This window comes from Vidua macroura, chromosome 6, assembly GCF_024509145.1.
Source record: "Vidua macroura isolate BioBank_ID:100142 chromosome 6, ASM2450914v1, whole genome shotgun sequence".
NCBI classification, from domain to species: domain Eukaryota; kingdom Metazoa; phylum Chordata; class Aves; order Passeriformes; family Viduidae; genus Vidua; species Vidua macroura.
In genome coordinates this window covers 11406444-11416697 of record NC_071576.1, presented here as the reverse complement: position 1 = coordinate 11416697, position 10254 = coordinate 11406444, and positions in this window count along the sequence as shown.

Here is a 10254-nt window from a genome sequence, read left to right as displayed (position 1 = left end):
CAAGAGAAAATGGGAGTTTAAGCAGAGACTTAGAGGTGGTGAGGAGATGGGCAGAACTGCAGGATTAGAGTACAATTAAATTTGAGACAGCACAGCTGTGCAGCTAGACTGGTAGCAGAACTGAAAAAGTAAAGTCCAGTGGTGATGAGTATAAAATGGTTTTTTAAATGCCGTAAAAACTATGGGGTTTGTACTCACTATTTTCAAACCTCTCTTCTGAGAATTAGAAAGGCCTATTAGAAGGGCCACTCTTCAGGATAGTAAGAATGCTTCATGATAGTTTCTGAACAGAATTATAAAGCTCATTAATTGGCAATGCTATATGAGAATAAGAACATTTATAATAGCCATGAAAATCACAGAAAAGTCTGAAATTAGCACAGGTAGTTTTATGACATGCATATTTCAGTCACTGAGTTATTCTGTGTAAGCTTAACCTGAATGATGGCAATAGACACATTTCCAGTAAAACATTTCCAGTTGAATACAGTGTTATTTCCCCACATGGAAGACCCAGCCCTCTCTTTCCATAGCACGGTGTTCCTTAGTGCGGTCTGAGAGTCCTACAGAGCACACGTGCAGCAGCTGCAAGGCTAATGCAAATCACAGACGGCAGACACTGCGACATAAAGCGAGATACAAACACCATTAGCCATGTTGGCTGCATTATGAACCAGATCAGGAAACCAATCCAAGTTAAAACTAACTCAGCAGAAGGTATATTTTTAAACTGATTCATTTCCCAATCACCTTCACTGACTAGCTACACAATTGTAGAGGAAAGGCAATGGATGGGATAGTGGCAGAAGGGAGGGAAAAAAGGATGTGGTCTTCTTTCAGGGTAGTCTGGACATTTTTTGTCTCTCCTCAAGGACTAAACTACCTTGCAAATAGGGGTTGAATAACTACCTGATTTTAGACTGTCCTAAATGAATAAAATAATATCTTACATAAGTTTTCCAACTTGTCCAAACTACACTAGATTTTCATCTTGTGACATCTTAGACTTATTCCCTGCAGCAGATGAGACAGTTTGTACCTGGCACAAGCAAAAGTGAACCCAAGTTTCTTAAATAGCCAGCTCATGCTCATAGTCAGCCAATTTTTTTTTTTAAATTGCCCTTCATTTCCTTAGCTTGCTTACAGCGTTCTTTCTCATAAGTCCCTAATTCCTTTCCTTCCTCAAAGTACTGTCCACCCCTCCCAAACTTGGATTGCAACCATGCCCTCTTGCTCTTAATCTTGTTCAAGTGCCAGTACTGTTTCTCTCCACCAAAGAGTTGACCTTACAACACAAAGGCACTCAGGACCAAACACAATTTTATCTGGTTTGCTGTACAAAAGCTCTTCTATATCCCATCTCATCTATCATTTATTCTTTCCAAGTATCTGCTCCCTGCTGAATTATCTGAATTTGTAAGCTATAGGTTAGCCCTTGTTTTTCAGGAAATAGTAGGAATCAAAAATGATCATTTAACTCATGCCTTACAGCATTTTTGGGGTCAAAAGTTGTTCTAACTCCTTGCCAGTGAGAAGAGGCAGTGAGGACTGTTAGCACGCACACACTCAGCACCACTGGAGAACGTCATCTGAAATGTCCCTTCTAAAGACTCCTTTGGAGAAGCACTGAACCTGCTAAGGCAGCAAATTCTGCATAGCCCACAGAAACACACTGCTTTGAATCTGAAATCATCTCAGAGCCAGGGTGCAACTGAAGAGGGAGAAAGAACATTTGCCCTGTATGCAGGACCTAGTGATGTGAACAGTTTGAACAGTTCAAATCAGTTCTCACACTTCCCAGATGTATCTAGATTAAATGTCTCTCCTTTTTTGTCTTCTTCAATCCACACTGGATTGTTTACATGAACACTGAGGGCTGAAGAGGAGAGACTGAAGAAAAACTTGTTTGGTAATTCAGTGGGCAGGGAAGGTGCTTACCAAGAGCTTCTACGTCCAACATCCAACCATTTGTCTGGTGCACCTTCTTAGATAGCACCTTTTCTCTAAATCATTTCCTCAGAAAACAAAAATGGGATTATGTTATTTTTGTTCTGATTTCAGACTACATAACTGTTGGAACCCCTAAACCTTTCACAAAACAAAAAAAAAACCACAAAAAAAAAAAACAAAAACAAAAACAAAAAACCAAAAAAAAAAAAACCAAAAAAAAACCAAACCAAACCAAACCAAACCAAACCAAACCAAAACAAAACAAAACAAAACAAAACAAAACAAAAAAAAAAAAAAAAAAAAAAAAAAAAAAAAAAAAAAACAGGGCAGTAATTGTGTTTTAGCAAGTCCTGTCTGGAGCCTTCAGTTTGGAATCTTCCTTCAGTTTGGAATCTTTGAAAATGCTGACCTGTGCAACTGTGCCTGTTTCATGAACAGGACAAAGTCGGCCCAGTAGATGAACTCTGTAGATGTTAATTATTGCTGATCTGTTTTTGTCTAAACTGCTCTATAGAGCTTTAAAAATGAGACAAATTTGCAGTTTTGGAAATTTGAAGTGAACTTTCACATGAGAAATGGCTTTAACTCATTATGCTTCTTCCATATCTGGTCTCCCTTTGCAGCTGGCTGCTCCATAATGCCCAATGAATTCTCTGTCTTAACATATACATTGACAAGGGAGGTGTAACTCTTTGCAGACTGTGGAGAGCAGACATGTAGGTCTGGATAGCCCTTTTCTTAAAAAAGACTGCAGGGAAATGTCCCTCTGGTTCATTAAATTAATGAACAAGGCAGAATGATTTGTGAAAAACAACTGTTTTATAGGACCACCACCTGCATTATGGGCTGGATCCCACAATGTGGAAGAAATCCAGAACATTTCAGATTAATTTCTTGACATTTCAACCTTGTCCTGCACCCCATCCACCAACACAGAACATATTCAAAATTAACAGATACTTCTGGCGACACACTGCAGCCATGGGAAATTGGAAAGAAAGTCATGCCATATCTACTGACAGCTAATAAAGTACTCCACAGCACTGCAAAAGATGTATTTTCTATGTCTGAAGATCAAGTAGCTTGGTCTGGGTTTTACTAAATAGTGCTGAACTTTTGGCTGTTTATTCCCAACTCTGTGATGTAAGCTGCCCTCCCTGGGAGCCAGACTCCAAGTGCGGCAACCATTCTGTACACATACACTGCATGGAAAGAGTTACCTAGTAATAAAAAACATATGAAGCTGTGAGATCAGTTCCTCTTTCTCCCTCCCCAGGTGTTCCTTCGTGGTTGTGATTTGTGCACAAGTCTATAGAAAATGTTGCATATACAAGCCAAGATATACAAAGATTTCAGGCTCCCAACCCCTACTTAAGCATCTTTGGGATTCTATAAAAGAAAGGGGAACCTAAATTCCTTTGTAGGTCTGGCCTGCAGGATTCAGTTTGAATGTCAAGAGAGTGAGGTTTCATATGGCTGCTCACTGGCCAACAAGCACCCTGAACTTTCAGCCCACTGAAAGCCCATTCATCACTAGGCACTAGGCATTCAACTAGCTCTGGTTTTATTACATAAATGCATTAATGTGTTTCATATATAATTAATATTTTAACATTTAACATGTATAATTAACACTCACAAACTGACCATTGCTTTGGATCCACTGTGTTTCAGAACTTCTCTATGCCAAGACGCTTTTTTAAATCTTTCACCCAGCAACCTTATCAGAGAGTGTCTTTTATTAAACTTTCCATTATGATCTACATTTTTTCTTTGTAAAACAAAACAAACACAAGCACTACATCTTTAACTGGTGGTGGACTTTGGCATTATTCCACTGACAACAGTGTAGTTACACTCCAGTTCAGAATCAAAACCACTCAACCTGCAATTACACGTACTTCTCTGAGGCAAGCAGCTTGCTGCATCAGAAACTGATCTGAGAATTAAGACTATTTGATAGTCTTAATATCTTAGAAATTCTGTCCTGAAGTGCTCACACTGAACTTTATTTCCATAGGAGATTTCTGGAAAGATTTTTCATATTTTTTTCTTCTAATACCAATACAGCCACTGATACTTGCAATTCCTTCTCCCTTCATGTCACAAGCAACTTTTTCAAGAGTATTATTCAACCCTCCAAAATGGGTAGCATCATTCATCTTAATAAGACCATCATCAAAACCTTTCAGGCTTCTATCAGAACCACCTCCCTGCTTTGTTTGCAAGCAACATATAGTTCCTTTTTGCAGCTCCGTGTACATATAACTTAACATAACATAACATAAACTCACAGGGGCAAAATCCATCACTTCCCAAAATCACCATTTATCATCTCATCCACTTTTCTTTAATCACTGGAAGAGTTCTGTCATGCAAATAGATCTGACTTTCTGACATTCTTTTCCTATTAGTCCTGCAAGGCATTTTAATTTGTTTTTTTTTCCCTTATATGGTTCCTTACAGAACCTGTGCATCAGATGCAGAACTCCTTGCTGCATGATTGTGTTCATGATAAGAGGTTACAGGTGTCCAAGAGGAAACCAGGCACAATAAGGAGTTATAAATCTACTGCAGACATGAAAGAATACTTGAGCCATTGGTCACTGAAGATTGGAAGAGTATGCTGGAAAAATGTTTTTTTTTTAATATTCTCCATTTTTATTCTCTTACTGAGAATATTGGCCACTTACATTATTACTTACATTATTGGCCACTGCAGGGGAAAAGATAGAGAACTCAATGGAGCTTTGGACTAACTCTAAAAAGATCATTCCTGTCATATGCATTGATAATTTAGTAATGTGTACTGATAATTTCTGGGAGGCAAATTTAAGCTACACAGCCAGTAATATGGACAATGTCTGTTCCATTTTCTATGCCCCATAAATTCTCAGAACAATCCTGATATTTTGCAGATTGCTTTAGCTACACATTAGAATGCTTGATGTGAAACTTACAGGTCTCTGATGATTTGAACACACAAATCATGTATATTATCCTTAGCCTGATCTTTATTTTGGTCTATTTTCTTAGGCTTTAATCAAAATGTTCTTTATCATCTTTTTGTAATTTTCTTATTTAGATTTTCATTATACTATCCAGGTTCTCATTTTTAAAATTCTTTTTTCACCTTAGTTATTGTTACTTTTATTCCCATAAATAGCATTATTTACATTCATCCTATTTTGTATTCCTTTCTGAACTTCTGGTCCTCAAGGTCCTCTTAATTAATTCAGTTTTGTATCTTCATGTATTTCTTATCTCAGTTTTGGAAATGATTTCCTATTTTATTTTTCTTCAAAACCACAGAACTATCTTTACTGCCTTTTAGATTAATCAGAATTTTTCTCATTGTTTTCAGAGAGAAGGAACAGAGATTTGTCCTTTGTACTTACACAGGTATGAAGTGTGCCTGCCTACAGGGCCTGAGCTCACTTTAAAGGAAGAGTAGACCTGTGTTTAGGGACCACAGCTGACACACAATCTTGGCTAACCCAGGCTACCAGAACTATCTATCTGCCAGTACCTCAAAATTTTTTTTTTTTCACAAGTTGCCTCACAGAAGCCATATGATTCAGCAATGATGCTCTAGGTGACCAGCAAATAGTTGGGTTCTGTGTTTATTTTAAAACCTTTCTCCTCTAGACCCCTATGATTCAGTACAAGTTATACCTGGCAGATACAAGAGTTAATCAGAAAGGACAAAAGAAATCACAAACTGATTTAAATTCATGACATAGTAGTTTGAGTGTCAGCAGATGTCAGCCATTATGTGGTTGCATAAAAAGTTTATAAGACAATTGTTCATAAGTACTTTAAGAAGTATGTCCCTCTTTACCAGTTCCATGGCATGCTATGAAAGAAAGTAGTGCTTGAAAAAGTTGGATAAAAGGTGCACTCTTATCAATTCTGTGTACTGTGCTCGTATGTATGTATGAGGGATGCAAGATACTTGAAAGAAGAAGTCATTTAGATTCCTCATGAAAGTACTACCTCTAACATGCTCAGCAGATCAAGGCATCATGAAAAAAAAATTAATTCTTGAGACATCTAAAGAACTGAGGGAAAAAAATGTCACGCAGAATTCTGTCATTTTAAATTGCTGTATATTACTTCCTATATTTCTTTCTGTTGAAATGCAACTAGATGCCCATCATAAAGGAAAAAAAAATGCAAAGGAAAGTTATTCAGTTGTTGTTTCTTTGTGTTATGGTGAGAGGCCCCACTGTTCGGTGATTGGCATCTCACTGTGTTTGCCTCTACACAGAGAAGTAGCCCCAGCCTCAGAAAAAATTCCCGTATTTGAAGTAGGGTTTCTTTGAGGCCTTCCCATATTTGAAGCAGACTTCATATATACTAGTGCAATGAAATGCATAGAAATATCAGGTGACTTAGAGAGAGGTATCATCTGGTCTGATAAATTAAAGTCAGAGGAAAAGATTTGTCTCCTAGAACAGGAAGTTCTGAACTCAGTCGCAACAGAAATATTTTAGCAAGTGCCCTCCAACAACTACCAAGGGAGTCAAAATTCCTGCAATTCTGATTAAAAGGACAGTATCTTTCTACTGACTACAGCCACTGTTTGCTTCACTTTCTCTCACTGACCACATGAAAAACCAGCTGAAGAAAGGATGAGAGATACTACTGCCTTCAAAAGCATCTAAAAGAGCTAACTCAAGACTTGGGCAAATTTTCTAGGCTGCTCTTTAAGCTGATGGAGGAGACAGGAAGCTTGGTGTGGTGTATGGAGTGGATCAGCCAAAGCAAGCATCTTTTCCCTCCTGTGCATGGGTGAGGGGAACCTGGGAAAAGCTTCTCCCAGGCTGCCCTGGGCTGGGGGCTGAGCAGTGTTGAAAACCTGGGTGCTCCTGATGCCTGTCCAGAACAAATCCAGCATTTAGCCAAGATCTGCTGTGCTATTTTCAGGGCAGAAACTCAAGCCAAAAGTTTGAATCAGACATGTTCAATTTTCTGTGTTTCTAATTAAAGTTTGCAGTTTTTATGTTTTGTTTCCAGTGTTCATTTTTAGCCAGATGATGGATCCTTTTATTATTAGAGCAGATAATTTTGATTAATGTTTTTTTTAATTCTGAGAACACAAAAGGATGTTTCTGTAGAGTTTTGTCTTCTTGGTGAGCGTGGGAGACTGTTGGGGCATGCCACTCTTCTTCACAAATAATTTTCAGTGTCACCAAATGTCAGCCAACATGCAGTGGAGGGAAGAGGGACATTTACAGCAACTAGTGTGAGTTGTCCAAGGTTAAATAGAAGGGTCTATCCCTGGTATTTTAAAGTCAAAAATCGCACATACAGAGAAGTTCAATGCCTCAATCTGAGGATATTTTTATCTCATGATTCATGAAAGCCTGTCAAAGATTTTGTTTGTTTGAGACATGAAGCTGGTCAAACCTGTTGAAGTAAATCAGAGTTTTTCCATTGACTTCAGCAAGAGATGAGTCAGTGTACTGTTCCCCAGAACTAGTTATTGTATCCTTATGGTTTCCCAAAACATATTTACTAATATTGTAGTTAACTAAATTAACAGAATCAAAAATTCCTTGCTACAGGCAATGGTGTCAATCAAAGGTGATTAATAGCTACTACTGCTTTGGAGCTACCTCTATTGCTTTTGCATTCTGTAAATCCCTTTGGTCCATTTTTGTGTTGACAGTTCAGAAGTTGTTTCTGAATTAACTTACTGGAAGACACACTGGTGATATTTATACAAGCTCATGGTGTTCTGCCTGGCTGCCCTAAGAGCTGATCTCGTATTTCTAATGCCCATAGTGCTCCGTTACCCATTGTTCTGCATTAAATATCTTTGCTTTCTGAGCTATTTATCAAACTCTAAATGCATCAGAGGATACTTAATCACTTCTGTGTATTCTCAATGCTGTTGATTCACTAACAGTGCCTGTTTCAAGTCTTTACTCTTTTGCTAAATTTCTGAAATAAAGGCCCAGCATTGGAAAGGATCTGTATGTGTACAAATCCCTTCTGACTATGGAGTGCCTCTGAAACAGCATGGCAGTTGTCCTAGAATGGGAGTATGGAACAATGTGAAAAATGAAAAGCAGTGCATTAGAGGATGCACCACTTTTGTTAGCACTTAACATTTTTTTTCTAGCGTTTGTTTAAAACACCCTGAAGCATGCAATTAAACCCTCAAGCATGCAATTAAATTATTTGACACTTGAATTTACTTTTTAAATTATGCTTGTCTGTATAATTTCCATACATAATTGTTTTAAATTAATTCATTAAACTCTTTGTTGCACATGGTTTTAATTAATTCTAATCTGCAGCTCAGGAACATCAGAATCAATATCAAATAGCTTCTGCTTGCATGCCTATCTACAGAAGGAGAATATTTTCTTGATTACAGCATTGAGGTAAGAAGGGAGATGAAGAACTCCAGAAGGTTTTAATAATTGAAAGCACTACAACTGTAAGATAGAGTGTTTAAAAATTTCTGGTATTACTCTAGAAGCATCCAAATGTATCTTTACTATGTAATCTTTCTATGCACAGTCCTTTATGCAAAGAAATGGTATTCAACCTTTTTTGAGGTTTCAATGTCTCATTGGTACTTATGATTTCCAGAATGGATTTTTCTTCCTCATTGACAGTGGTGAGAATCAAAACATGAAGTCAGATAGTTGTGACGCTGGATATGTTACTGAGTGAAACCCTTTTTAGTTTAACATGATGTTTATGTACTTTATGTTTCTATTTCTCAGCAAACAATTTGTCATTGACTTAACCTGCAATTATTACACTGTCTTACGCTTCATCATATGCAAGACCATTATTGTACATTTTTTCAAAAGCTGGTGCATTGTCAAAGTTCAAACCACTGACTGCATCACTCTTCTTGTATTATCATATTATTGTTGCTATTTCTTCCTCTTTCAACTGTGGAATAACAATCACCAGATATTTTTTATATTTATACAGGTTAGGCATTAATGATCACAAAGAAAAAGCCTTTTTTCCATTACTTATTTTTTAATTAAGTAATTAATTTCAATTAATTGTCTTTACAGTTGAAAAATATCATATTGTTGACTACAGAGAGATTTTCTCTTATGAAGATGTATTTTTATTATTATTATGGGAGAGAGCTTCAGAAAACTGAAGTGTTTTAAATTGTCATCATAAGAGGATAACATGAACATTGAGTTTTTCACTTTTAAAACTGCCATAATATATTTTTCTATAATTTTACCTTGGTTTCATAACAATTTCACTGTTTATTTCTTAGTAATTATGCTGGAACTTTTAGTATAATTTCATCATGAGTAATTAAAATACTTTTTTGCTTTATCTACAGTAAATCTTGGGACAGCTACTGTGCTCTTTCCTGGTACTTAAGCAATCATTCTTGACCAAATAAAATACAGAAATTCATATTAACCAGTCATTTTTTACTTATTTAAAATAATTTTTCTGCTCTATATTACATGTGTTCTGAGTTTATTCTCCTAGATATTTGCCCATACACACAGGTTATCTATTCAGTTTAAAAAAATAAATAAAAATAACTAAAAAAATCACAATCTTTGAAAAATTGAAGCTTGGTCATATCGTACCTGCAGTTCCTTTACAATGTCTGCAGCTGTTTCGCAAATGCATTTACCACCTTTTGCATTTTAAAAGTCTTTGAAATCTTTTCTATGCAAATTATTAAAAAGTATTTGAAGCTTTTGATTTTGAACGTGCTGCTTAAATGCAAATTGGTATTGCTTGAGCTCAGTTACACATGCCTTTCTTTTCAGACAGGACTTGGGGAAATGAAGATACATTTGGGAAAGAGGCTTTAGATTCAGTCACTCCTCTAATCTCCCCCTGAGAAGCAAATCCTTTCATGTTTGCATAAATCACTATCAGTCCTTGGTTCTTTTCCTCTCTTTTACCAAATACAAAAGAAAAAGTCTTCCAGCAGTGATCTCTATGTTGGAGCTGATTGGTGTCCACTTCAATTTTTTGAGGCAGAACTTTCATTTCCCTTCAAAAGACTTCAAAGCCTCGACCTGTCCTGCCTAAAGCCCAGAGAAAACCCTCTTTGCAGTACCTCCCCTTATCTGGGAGGCTTCCTTTTCTACAGCCCCAAGAGCAGCTCAGAAAATGTTTCCATGCTGTACATTCCAATCCTGCATGCTGCCCATCAAAACTCAGCAAAACACTTTGCAGCATTCATAGGCACCAAGCATTTGCTGTATACAGAAGAGATAATGAAATTTGTCCAAAAATGTTCCTGGGTCACACATGTAAAACTAAAGATCTGTGTTAATAAAATTC